We start from the raw sequence: 14,259 nt of genomic DNA, 5'->3' as shown, positions 1-14,259 counted from the left end.
CTTTTTTATTATCAGATTCAAAAAACTTTAAGCGAAATGAAATTCCCTTTAGTAATAGATGAACGAGACAAAATTATCAGAAAAATTATGTAGACTCAAATCGAAACATTTCAAAAGCGTTCATTCCAACAGCAGCTGCTTTAACAGCCGTAGCGAATGAAATGTGTAGTTTTTGTTCGGATAAATCTCACGAAACACATAAATGTCCTTTACCATTAATAGAAAAAAGAAATTCGTTAAAATCACAAGGGCGATGTTACATTTGTCTGAAACGTAGACATACCTCAAAATTTTGCTGGAAAAAGGACCAGCTCTGCAAATTATGTAAAAAACCTCACCACAATTATTGAATATGCGATAAGGCTGAACCGACAAATAATGCGGCCGAATCAAATAGTAAAGAAACGGGCAATAATTTATCTGCGGTACAGTCATTGCATTGCTTCGGAGGAAGTAAAAGAGAATCTGTAAACAAAACCGAGACCGCCGAAGCGTCATCCCCGGTTTTACTACAAACATTCATCGCTATAGTAAAAACAAATAAAAAGACCGAAATTTTGAGGGTGTTAATAGACGGCGGGAGTAACAGAACGTTTATCAGAAGGAAAACTGCGAACTCATTAGGATTGAAGGCTACCAGATGTGAAACGTTTGAATAGAACCAACCCAAGTAAAAAACTCCGCATAGAAGCAGTGGTAATTGATGCGATTACGCGTGACCACATAGAAGTTCCTTCAAAGTGGGTCAGAAATATGGCTCTAAGTAAGGGAATAGAATTGGCCGACATTGGAAATACGAAGGAGATACACATGTTGATCGGCTCAGATTACATTTGGGAAATTTTATATGAAAGAAACATACGGTTAGGGAAACGGTTAGTTATTACTGACAGTTTATTTGGGTTTGTAATCCAAGGTAAGGAAATGGGATCGGATAATCATGGAAATAATGATAAGACTTGTGTAAATCATATCTCTGTGAAGTAAGAAACAGATTTTGAAAGAGTTCGGAATTTATGGGATTTGGAGGCTATAGGAGTAAATCAGGAAAAGGAAATTTCGCGATCAGATGCAGATGTCATAGATATGTTTGAAAGAAATACCACGTTTAAAAATGGGATGTATGAAACTAAATTATTATGGAAGGAGGGTTGTAACACATTGAATAGTAATTATGAAGTTGCAGAAAGACGTTTGATAAGCTTAAATAATAAATTTAGGCATGATCTGCATCTGTATTTTCGTTATAAAGAAATAATTAATGAGCAGTTAAGGGATGGTATTATTGAGCAAGTTGCATTTCATGGAGATTGTGATAAAAAAATCGGTTATTTTATGCCTCATCATGCTGTAGTACGCGAATCAAAGGAAAGTACGAAAGTTAGGATTGTGTATGATGCGTCGTCGAAAGTTAGAGATGGGCAGTCGTTGAATGATTGTTTAGATAGTGGTCCCAACCTTAATCCAGATTTGCTCAGGATTATTTTAAGATTTCGTTATCCCCAATTGCGTTTTGTGCTGATATTCAGAGAGCATTTTTAGAGATTGCCATAGCAGAGGAGGATCGAAAGTTTTTGCAGTTTTTATGGAGAAATAAGGGGGGAACGAACTTGATTTCAATGGTCGTAATATCAGAATTTTACGAATGACACGTGTTCCTTTTGGTGTGAAATGCTGCCCTTTTATTTTGACAGCAACTATACGACTTCATTTAAAGAAATATGCAAATTCACACAGTGAAGCATGTTCTATTTTGAAAGAACTTTATGTTGATGACTTAATAATTTGGGCATCAACTGTTGAAGAACCAGTATCCCTTGCAAGAGACTGTAAATTTATACTTAGTAAAGCAAACATGAATTTACGGCAGTGGTCTTCGAATTCAGCTATCCTTAATCAAAGAAGGAGTGAAACCCAAATGGAATGTCGGACGCCATCGAATCAAAGAGATATACCGTTAAAGGTATTAGGATTGATTTGGGACAATGATAAGGACATCTTGAAGATAGATCTGAATCAATTTACAAAATTTAAATATGTGATACCAACAAAACGCATAATTCTAAGTGCATGTGGCATGTTGTTTGATCCATTAGGTTTGATTACACCATTCAGTGTTAGAATTAAATTGATAGTGCAAAATCTTTGGGAAAAGGGCTTAAAATGGGATGAAAATATTCCAGCAGAATTGGAGTCTATGTTCCAGGAATGGTGGAATGAAGTAACCGAGCTTGACAGGCTTGTCATACCTCGACCATATTTTGACGAGCTGGAGATTCAGCAGCTCGAAGTACATATATTCTCTGATGCAAGCCCAAAGGCATATGGTGCGGTCGCATATTTCAAGATTAAATACCATGACAAATGTGCGATAAGTTTTATAATTTCAAAATGTCGTCTAGCTCCACTGAAGAAAATGACTTTTCCGCGATTAGAACTACTAGAAAACTTGATTTCCGCACGGTTGTCTGATTATATACGATATACGTTTTCGTCTCTGAAAGAAAGTGACATTTTCATGTGGACAGATTCCACAATATGTCTACATTGGATTAGAGGTGTTGCAAATGATTGGAAGCAATTTGTCCGCAATATAGTGTTGGAAATCAAAGAAAAGACAAATCCATCGATTTGGAATTTTTGCAACGGAAAGCTGAATCCTGCAGATAAACTTAATAGGGGAGTAAGTGCACGATCTTTAATTAATGATGAAACATGGTGGAGAGGCCCCTTGTGGCTACTAGAAAGTGATGCTCTAAACAGTAAAGAAATACCGAATAGTGATATTGATACATTTGAAGCGGAAAAGGAGAGAAAAAAGAACTGTATTGTTTTACCAACATACGTTGAACTTACCGATAGCTTGTTGAATTTGCACAGATACAGTGACTTATCTAAGGTTCTTCGAATCACTGCATACGTCCTACGGTTTATTAATAACTGTAAGCGAAATTCTGAAAGGTATAAAGAAGCGCTAACTGCTGAAGAACTCGCAAGTGCTGAACGCAATTGGATTCGATTTATACAGCGAAGTGAGTTTAAAAAGGATCTTATTAAATTGACACGAAAGGAAACACTTAGTTCCGATTCCAAATTATATGGTCTAAACCCGATCCTGACAGCAGAAGGACTCGTATGTCTTGGTGGTAGATTACAACATTCTGATTTTTAGTTTCAAGAAAAGCATCCATGGATTATACCGAAAAAAATCGAGATTTACTGAATTGCTAATCAAAAGAGAACATGAGAACTTGCTTCATGCTAATGTTTCAGATACTCAAACTCGAGAAAAGTATTGTATCATCCGAGGCAGACAAGCTGTAAAATCGTGCTTGAATAACTTTCGTTTGCAGGAAATTTAAGGCTAAAAGGGGCACTCAAGTGACTGCTCCATTACCAGCGGATAGAATTCATGAAGCGAATCCCTTTGAAATCACAGTTGTTGATTTTGCTGGACCTTTGTTTACGAAAAATGGAGACAAGGTTTATATTTGTTTGTTTACTTGTGCAGTCACACGTGCAGTTCATCTTGAAATTGTTTCTAGCCTAATCACTGAACATTTCCTTCTAGCATTTCGTCGCTTTGTGTCAAGAAGAGGTGTTTGTCGAACTATAAACTCTGACAATGCCAAAACATTTAAAGGTGCAGATGTAGAACTGAAGAAGTTATATGCAAATATTGTTGATCCATCTGTACAAAATTATTTTGGTACAAAAGGAATAAGATGGCAATTTATTGTCGAAAGAGCAGCTTGGTGGGGTGGATACTGGGAGAGAATAGTGAAGATGACTAAAGGTATTTTGAGAAAAGTGCTAGGAAAGGCTTCAGTTTCCTTTGAAGAATTACAAACCATTTTGACAGAAATAGAATCTATTCTAAATTCTAGACCACTTACTTACGTTTACAATGATCCATCAGAGCCATTCCCTCTCACTCCTGCTAACTTCCTAACTGGAAAACGCTTAACATCCTTACCGCACCAGGCTGGTCATGTTAAAGAACATATTAAAAGTTTTGTAAAACTATAAGATGTACTATTTTATTGTAAGATTTTGAACTGTTCCAACTAAAATTCCCTAAAGGGATAAACTGAAGTTTGCTTTTCCCGCGGCGAGGGGAAAATATTGTTAGAACACGCAAGAACGAGGATGTGCTAACATGTATAGATCCGGCACTGTGCCGCGTATGATATTTCATATTTGTTTCAATTATGTTGCTATTGTTTTCAATACGTAATCAAAAGACAACTACTGTGAATTAAATGACTCAACACTTTAGAACGAAGATATCACACATACACAGGCCGGTGGTGGCGGTATTATGCTCTGGGGGACGTTCTCTTGGGCGTCTCTGGGACACATGGTTGTGGTAGAGCAGACCATGAATGCTACAGGGTATCTGAACATCATTGCAGACCAGTTGCACTCTTACATGGCCTCTGTTTTTCCAGCTGGAAATGGAATGTTCCAACAGGACAATGTCCCGTGTCACAAGGTATAATTGTGTTGGAGTGGTTCCAGGAACATGATGCTGATTTCCAGTTAATGTCCTGGCCGCCTAACTCACCGGATCTCAATCCGATAGAACACATTTGGGATGTCATGGGACAGTCTCAGAGGTCAAAGACCACCAATTCGCAATATCTCGGATTTGCGTGACCGTTGCTACAACATCTGGTACAATCTGTCTCCGGCCACCTATCAAGGACTTGTGTCATCCATGCCAAGGCGGGTTGAAGCTGTGTTGCGCGCCAAAGGTGGCCCAACTCGTTATTGGCAGGTGGTCATAATGTTTTCGCTCTTGAGTGTATATATAGTATTTTAACTGCGTAGAAGACACTGGTACTTTTAGCATTCGACAGTCGTAGTATCTGAGGGTGAAAGGCAGGATGACGAAAATAACAAAACTGGAGTTTAAAGAATCACCAGTCTTTATTTTCAGAAATATCGAATCATCTTGGTGACGTTTATCCAATCATAGGGTAAATATGATAATTTTTATGTACACTTGTTTTAAAAGTATGACGTAAGCATTTTAGACAAGAAAGCAAAGCAGCGTGAAGATGTTAGAAAAGGTCTAGAAGTTAAGAAAAAGAATGACGTAGTTGATTACAAAGCAGTATTTATACTAAGTAGGTGCATAAGTATAGCTAAACTCTATTGCTTATGTTTATGTTTTTATGTAACGTGCAAAGATCTCGAATTTGGGAGGACAGATGAATTTAGGAGAAGAACACGCAATTTAGAATAGTTAATTTTGTGGTCGCTAATCGTTTCTTAGAGCAGCTATGGTATTTTGTTATATCACACACACACACACATATATGTAATATATTCAGGAGCAGAAATTTGGATGGCTTAGAAGTTTTGATCCATAATGACTAGGAAATTGGAGGCGAAGGCAGATTAAATGTTCAGTTTTATTTTTAGCAACGTGTTGCGGTTACACACAAGTCGGCACATTAAATGTGACTGTTCCAAAAGGCTTACATTTTCGATAACTTTGTAGCAAGTAAGCAGCAGCAGACAGACAGCAGTCTAGCTATGCCAAAGCGCGGAAAGCAAGTGCGTTATGTTCAGGATGAAATCTTAAAGTCAAACTGAGTTAGTTTTGGTTCTCAATACATTTTAATTGGATAGTTAATATTGCTGTAAAATTGTTATTGGCTGCTTGAGTTTTAGTTCAATTTACATCACTAGAATTACATAAGAATCATGTGACATAGATTTTTCTCGAAATGACGCAGTGCAAATAGAGATTACTATTTTTAGAATAGAGAAGGGAAATTAAAATTAATTTACGCCACTAATTTAATCTTTTACATATTATTTATTTTTCTTACATATATAAAATGAAAAATAAATAAATAAATAAATAAAATAAAAATACGTTAAAAATTCATCACGCATTCAATTCGAAATAAATCATGCAAAATCCAAGAAACCAGATTGGTGCAACGAAAGACGTAAATAAATAAAAACAGAGTGTAACTTAAAAATAATCTTTGAAAAACAAGAAAAGTAATATGTATCTTGCCATGATATCGCGAGTGGGCAGTTTGTCAAGCCAGAAACATCCGAGACGCGAAAATCTAAAAGCAATTTTAAAAAAAATCATTCAGCACAGTCAGTCTTGACAAGGTCTCTTTAATAATCATAGGTCACAAATACCGATCTTCCAAAGTAAATGGCGCACGGATGGACGTTAGCGTTCCACCAGAGATGCCTTCTACAAGTGAGAGCTGCGTTGGGCTTCCCCAACAAACTCAAATCGATGACACGCATATGGATTATTACCGGGAAAAAATATCGGAAGTGGAAAAAGAAATTGATGGATTTAAATTAGCGATTAAGATCAACCGACGACTTCGTTCAGTGGCGGATCCTGACAGTATTACGGATACTATGATGAAGAATCTACAAATCCTCCAGGCTCAGGCAGCTGATTTAAGGGGTAAGTGCAATTTGACTTGTTCCTCAGGCATTGTGTCCCCAGTTAATTCTAACCCGAAAAGAAAAATGAAGAGAGTAAAACTAAAAGGAAAATTAGTAGCAGTCTCATTAATATTGATAGTGATGGATTTAAAATACCTAACAAAATTGCTAAGCAGCAAAAGTTAGAAAAAATACCTGTAATTGTTGAAAGTACTAATAGATTTAATGTTTTAAATGAAAATTCTGATAATATTGATAGTGCTAATGTTAGGGTTAAACCAGAAGAAGAGGTGGTGCAGCAGCAGCTGATTATTAGCCAGACTCAGGCCATCCCCCCTATTATGGTCAACCCTGGAAAATTAACACATGAGGCCTTCTTAAAAGAATTACTAATGACGGAAGCTAAAGTCTTAGGTAAAGTAAATGGAGAGCTTCTAAAAATTTTACCAACTACTGCTGATGACCACAGACGCCTTACAGCTTTGTTTCTGGAGGAAGTTGAGCACTACGTTATTAATGCAAATTATGCAAGACCAGTAAAAGTGGTTTTTCGAGGTTTATCTTTAACCACAAAAACTGATGATATTGCCAGCGCTCAAAGGTTTTGGAATGAGCAAAGTTACCCAGTTAATAAGACGACGAACCAAAGCTCTCATGCCTCTCTTTCTAGTGCAGGTCATCAAGAATGATATAGCTGAGAAAATATACCATGTTACAGATTTACTTCTCTTTTCAGTCAGAGTAGAAAAATATACAGGGTGTTTATAAAGTCCCGGACCCATTTTGATGTTTAATAACTCATAAAATAATAAAGATAGATTAAAATTAATAACATAAATGGTTAAATCAACTCAAAAAGTTTCATTGTCAATGAACTTACCCGTGTGACCCTTTCGTCGCACGGAGAATATCAAGTCGATATTCAATTTCACGCCAGGTACCGGCAAGCCTGTCGGCATGCACAGAGGCTATTCTGAATCTGGATAGTAAATTTAAAGTCTGGCCTCTACTACAAAGAGTAATCACCAGTAGATATCTTATCTTGGCCCTTGGGCTCTTACTTTATTTTTTTTATTCAATCAAAGGCACACTGTCTTGTGTGCCGCTTTCTGGAGACGAAAAAACTAAGAAACACAGGTGGCAAGACATGAAAATCATTCCTTTGTGAAAGTTCAAGCATTTAAACAAAGATGCTGAAATTAGTCTATTTAAGTAATAATGCCTTCGTACATGAGTAGGTACGGCTGAAGTCTTACACACAGTTAGCAGCTACGGGAGCGTGCATAGAGCAGGAGAAACAAGTACATCGTAAATTCACATGACTTAAAGTCAAATTCCGATTGATCCTTGCTTTAAGCAGAGCGGAGAGGCTATTGCAGTTGTAATTCTGGCTTTTACGTCATCAATGTTCGACACTCTGCTCCTGTAAACGTTGTCCTTTACAAATCCCCAAAGGAAAAAGTCCAGCGGCGTTATATTACGTAATCTGGGTGGCCAAGGAATGGACCTCTTCGCCCAATCCATCTTCTTGTAAAATGGTCATTCAAAGAACTACGAACGATGGTACCCCAATGAGGTGATGCACCATCTTGTTGCAAAAAGACATGTGGCTGAAGCTCTTCTAGTTGTGGAAATACGAAGCTTTCCAACATGTCTAAGTATACGACTGATGAGACCGTCTTTTCTGTAAAAAAGAAAGGCCCAATGACTCGGTCGTGCATTAGTCCACACCACACATTAACCTTTGGGGAATCCCTTTGTGCCTCATGGTATTCATGGGAGTTTTCAGATCCCCATATGCGCACATTATGGCGATTAACAATGCCAGGAAGATGAAAGGATGTTTCGTCGGAAAACATTATGCGCTTCAGAAATTCAGCATCATTGTTCTGTGCCTTTTACGAGGACATAAGAACACTAAATTAAAATTTTTCCTAACTGACTGACCTAACTCCAATTCCAATAACCATACTGCGTTGTGTTTAAGTTTACCGGATTAACCCTGAATTCAAATCTGAAGTGGACTGGTGAATGACATGAATAAATCAAATAAACATACCATTAATTGATCCAAAGGAAATATGACAATTAATTAAAAATAATGGCATTAGTTAGTTTCAAATTTTAAACAAGTAAGGAGATAAAAAAAATAACAATAGGATCTCACAATTTTCCTTTCGATTTAATCCAACACGTCAAACATTATATTGCCTGAAAAAGGCTACCATAATCAGTTAAATTTGAATGATAGAAGACATACCCTCCCCCGGGGAAAAAAATAATAATAATTACAGTTAGCAATTTCCTAGACAAACCACACTGGTTATTAACATACGCATTTAAGAACTAATTACAGATTGGCAAAACAAAATAAAAAAATAATACTTAATTATTGCACATTTTAGTTACTATAATATTAGAACGACCGGGTAAAATTTGAGAATATATACTTTCTTTTTATCTTAACAGAAAACTTATTCCAAAAGAGAATTATAGAAAACAATTAATTGCACCTGGTATAAGGTTATCAACCTTAAAAAAATTGCACAGCTTTAATTAAATCAATTAAAATTAAATGTATAATTCCCTAAACTATCTTCTATAAATTACTTTACCAACAGTAAAAAAATTATTTCAGTTAGCAGAATTGGAAAAGCATAAAAAGGATTAATTAAATTACTAATTGATTAACAAAATGAAGATCGCTCTAGTTTACTATTTAAAGAATGACAGCAATTAACTATTGGATAAAAAATATTTAAACTTATCTGGCACTTCTATGGGCACTGGCTGGCGAGAGGAGAATCTCAGCAATACTTGATTTGAACTGGACGAATAACCAGATTGGCATATTGAAAGTTCGGTTAGGTTGAAAGCTCAGCACTATGAAGAAGGGAAACTGCATTTCATCAACCAGAGGAATTACCGCTTCTTAGAATCAGGAACTACATATTGAAGTTTTATTGTAGTGGATATTAGCTTGGAGAAATCTGGATCGTCATGGTTGCCACATGGAATTACAGCTTAGTTGAATCAGGAACTGCCTATTGAAGTTTTACTGCAGTGGATATTACACTCATGTTTATAAATTAAGGATAATGCAAAATCAGGCAAAGGAAGAGTTAGAAGCAAAACAAATTTGACTTATTTGTAAAGCTTATTTATTAAACAAAAGGTAAAGAGAAAAAAAAAAAAAAAAAGATTCTATATGTTTGATATTATTAAAAAAATTTGCGATTTTTTCTCCCTAGAGCAAATTACAAAAACAACCTATTTACGAAAAACCAATATTACATGGTTGGTATGATTGTTAATACATTGTATGTCTCCCAGACGATGCAATACAGTCCGCACAACGCCTAGGCATGCTGAGTATCAAATTATCGATCTGATCTTGGGGGATATTACACCACTCAAAAGGCAATGCTCTCCGAAGTTCCAGTAGACATGTAGGAGGAGGTTGACGGGCTGCAACTCGTCGGCCAAGTATTTCCCACACGTGCTCTACTGGATTCAAGTCCGGTGAGAATGCTGGCCAGTCCATACGGGTGATATCCTCCGATTGAAGGCATTCGCTTACGATGCTTGCATGGTGGGGAAGGGCGTTGTCATCCATAAACACAAATTGTGCGCCCATGGCGCCCCGAAACAAACGTACATGTTGTTCCAGAATGACGTCCATATAGATTTGGCTTGCCGTGGTTCCAATTTGAACATGCAGGTCAGTTCTGGAACCCAGAATAATTCCACCCCAAATGAGCACTCCTGCACCACCGTAACGGTGTCGCTCAATGATGTTTTCTTGGTGGTAACGGGTACCTGGAGCTCTCCATATGAAAGTCCGGCGAGAATCAGACTGCAAGCTAAACCTGGACTTGTCGGAAAACATCACACAAGCCCACCGTCGCGGTGTCCATAATGCATGCTCTCTACCCCAGGCTAACCGCAGGCGACAGTGAGTTGCAGTAATTGGAACACATCTGACAGGTCTACGAGCATATAGACCAATCTGCCCTAAGCGTCTGTACACGGTCTGCCTTGAAATTGTCGTACCAGTGGCTGAAGAGAGCTGACGAGACAGGTCTGAAGCTGTGCTCCGCCTGTTTCTTTTGGCAGTAACTGCCAAATACCGGTCCTCATTCGGCGTTGTAACTCTGGGGCGACCTGTGCTGTAACATCTACTCACATTACCATCATATTGGAATCGTTGCCAAAGCCTGGAGATGACACTCTGGGCAATTCCAAGTTCGTCTGATACTTCCAGTTGGGTACGGCCACATTTCAAACAGCCGATAATTCTACCACGTAAAAAATCATACAAATGCATCCTTTGTGTCATAACTATTCGGTTATTGAACTGAAATGCTTACAAAGCACCTGCGAGAAATTTTACTTCTTTGCCTGTATTCGTTATATATCACTCTCTTACACTCTCGTCATTGTGACGTACCATCGGTGTCATCTGGTTACTTCCTGAAATTTGCATATGATTCTTGAAGATGTGTGTAGTGATTTTACAGGTGATATATTTATTTTAGAGTTCGATTTCCGCGTGACTCCGAATTATCCTTAATTTATGGACATGAGTGTAGCTTGGAGAAATCTGGACCGTCATGTTTGCCCCATGGAATTACAGCTTAGTTGAATCAGGAACTGCCTATTGAAGTTTTACTGCATATTGAAATTTTACTGCATATTGAAATTTTATTCTAAGTTGAGCGGAACAGTAAATTAGAAGAAATTTTGGCTAATCTTTGGAATATGGTAACAGGCAGTTTGGCGATAAAGGTTACTACCTAGGACTTTGGCGATAATGTGAGAAGTTCTCAATTCCAATTACGCATTATTTTGTGTGAGAGAAATGAGAGATCATGAGATATATCACGTGACATTTATGGACGAATCACAGTTCTGTAATCGGAAAAGGGGGGAAATTTGGAAAAATATCTGCAGTACTTTAAGTATTTCGTATTTAGCTTCATTGCGTGTTTTGTGAAAAAGTGTTGCTTAATTTTTGGATCCCATGGCCCTATGTAAAGTGAATTCGAAATTTTTTTTGCGTTTAGCATTTTGTATTTAGCTTCATTGTGTGTTGTGTGGGAATGAAATGAGATTGTATGAAAGGAAGGATATTACAGATAAGTTTGAATGGCGGTGCAAGAAATCTCGTTAAAATGGACATTTTGTGATACGCCATGCACTCAAGATTCTGTAGAAGATTAGGTAAGTTAGCATTTTTAATCATTTGAGGATATTATTTTTATACATTGTACTAAATATAAGGAATAAATAAATTAATATGCTATTATTACAAAATTTTTATTAGCAATGAATTAGTTTAAAGTAATTAAGATTTTAAGTTAATTTTTATTAATTTAATGTATGTGTTTATTTATATTTTAAGTAGTGTTTTTTAATTTAATTATATTTTAATTAAATGATAGTTATTTTGTGAATTAAATGTTTGTAGCATTTTGGAATATGTTTCAGTAGAAGTAAACGTGCATGGAAATAATTTAAATATTTGGCACTAAGTATTTGCATCGCAGGTGACGTTTATAATAGATAATTTAGAGGGAAAAGTTTTTGCATATTTTATTTATTTTATACGTGCAAATGTTCATCCTTAGAAAGGGTATATACTTTTTCGCGATCAGGTAATTTCATACATGTCATTTTTACCGGCTTTAAAGTTTCACAAAATTTCCCTGCATTTTCGTGCAAATTTTTCTATATTATGAGAAAAAAGCAGTGTACATGGATAAAGTTAAGAGTGTGCGCAATGCCATTTTTGTGCAATTCTGGGATTTTTTTAAAGTAAAAATAGGTCGACGTGCACATGGTTACCGTGTATGTATCATTCTGAAAAACGCGGCAAGGAGTTTACGATTCTGCACTTTCTCCCAATTTTGCAGTTAATATTCGTCATGATTAAGCACTTTTGTTCCATAAAATTTCTAGCATAAGCGTAATTCGGCTAGCAGATTGTTGGAAAAAATTTTGAGTAAGTTAAAAGAAAAGAAACCTGTCTTTACTTCGTGAAGACAAAATGGCAGCGAAAAAAAAGTAGAAAATTGCTGTAGCAGGGTTGGTTGCCAAATTTTCGCCAAAAATCGCCAAGTTACCATATTCTAAAGATTAACGGAAATTTTCTTAATGGATCAAAGTAGCATATTTAACTTTCACAAGGACTAAAAGCCCCGTAGATCAGGCTGGAGAAACACCGCCATTTTCACATTAATTCGGCGTGCAAAGCACGCGACCAAATCAAGTACTACTCCAGTCGAAGACAAGCCAAAAAGTGACATTCTGCCCCAAAACCACCCGTTATGAAGTTACGAGCGGGTTCACCAACATCACTCACGCCCTGCCAAGGGGAAAACAAGTTGCAACACCCACCTTTCCGGCATGCAAAAAACTCCTCCGAAACCAACCGGTTTGAAACTACAACGGATTTTCCATCTCGCCCACCAGCCACACCCAGAAGAGGGGAGAACGTGGGAATCTTAACAACAATGGACCAAGTTCCAGTAAAACCGCACTGAAGAACCCTAAAAGTAAGCGTTTTACCGGAAAAGGGATATTTCCTCCCCCAGAATAGAAATCACAAAGAGCGTTGCAAAAATCCATTAATTAAAAGACCATAACTTAATTTTAATTGAAGTTAGGAAAATAAAAGAAATCTCAAATTAAAGAGCTAATTTTTCTGCAACTATTGATATTAAATTCTAAAGGTTTAACTTAATTCTTGTCATGATAAACTAAGTTTATTACGTGAAAATTCACCTCTATCCATTGTCTGAGTGAGAAAGCGAGTACTACAAGCTTGAAAACGAAGTGGGCACAAAACGACGCTAGCTAAGAATTTCGTGTAAAATCAAATAACCCAAATTGATTACAACAAACTAATAATAACCAAACAAATTAATAAATCCAAACATGTTGTGTAGCTTAAAATTTAGAATATCGATACATTAAAATTTTGATTACTCTGATTAATTTTGTTACGTTAGATTTGCTACACAACATATCCTCCCACGATCGGAGAAAATTTTTGGCTTAGGACCTACAGACAATGGAAAAGGTTTACATAATGATCCAGTTAATAAAAAAAAATTCATAGTAAGCGTTGGTACAAACACGTGTTAATCGCAAAGAGGGATACATGTGCTTATTTACAATTAATCCTACCATGAGTCATGGTTAGAAAAAAAAAAATCAAGATTCAGATACACACTCAAAATCATACCATAAATACATGGTTCGCAAAAAATATCAAAATCTCATTTGAACCCAAAAAAAATCCTACCATACTAGATATGGTTAGCAAATATTAAAATCCTACCATAATTTTATGGTTAGCAAATATTCCAGCAGTGAACTAAGCAAGTGGGTCAGGAAGTGTCCCTGGCACACAACTAAGTACACATCAAAACAAAATATAAGTGTTGTCAAACAACACGTGACACGCCCCAAAATAAAAGTGTAAAATAAAATGTAACATCACGATACCCCCCCAAAGGCAAACCAAAGTGAAATGTTTGTAAACAAACAAAATATGTGTAAATAAACAAACACCACTGAGTATACGGGTATTCAAAAGCGAAACAATTCAAGAGCTAATGGCGCTTGACACACAACAAAAATGTAAACAAGCTAACTAAGTTCCTGCAACTCAATCACTAATTTAAGTGACACTACAAACACGAAAGTAAGTTTAAGGAAATGTCTACTGTATAAATCATAAAATTTCCCTAACAACACACATAATTTCATTTTTCTAAGTACTGGCACCCCACTATTAAGAGAGTGCATAAGAATAAA

Source organism: Stegodyphus dumicola, chromosome 12 (genome assembly GCF_044657685.1).
Source record: "Stegodyphus dumicola isolate Sdum_Otavi_A_Nest chromosome 12, ASM4465768v1".
In the NCBI taxonomy this organism is placed as follows: domain Eukaryota; kingdom Metazoa; phylum Arthropoda; class Arachnida; order Araneae; family Eresidae; genus Stegodyphus; species Stegodyphus dumicola.
This window is presented reverse-complemented; position numbering follows the sequence as displayed.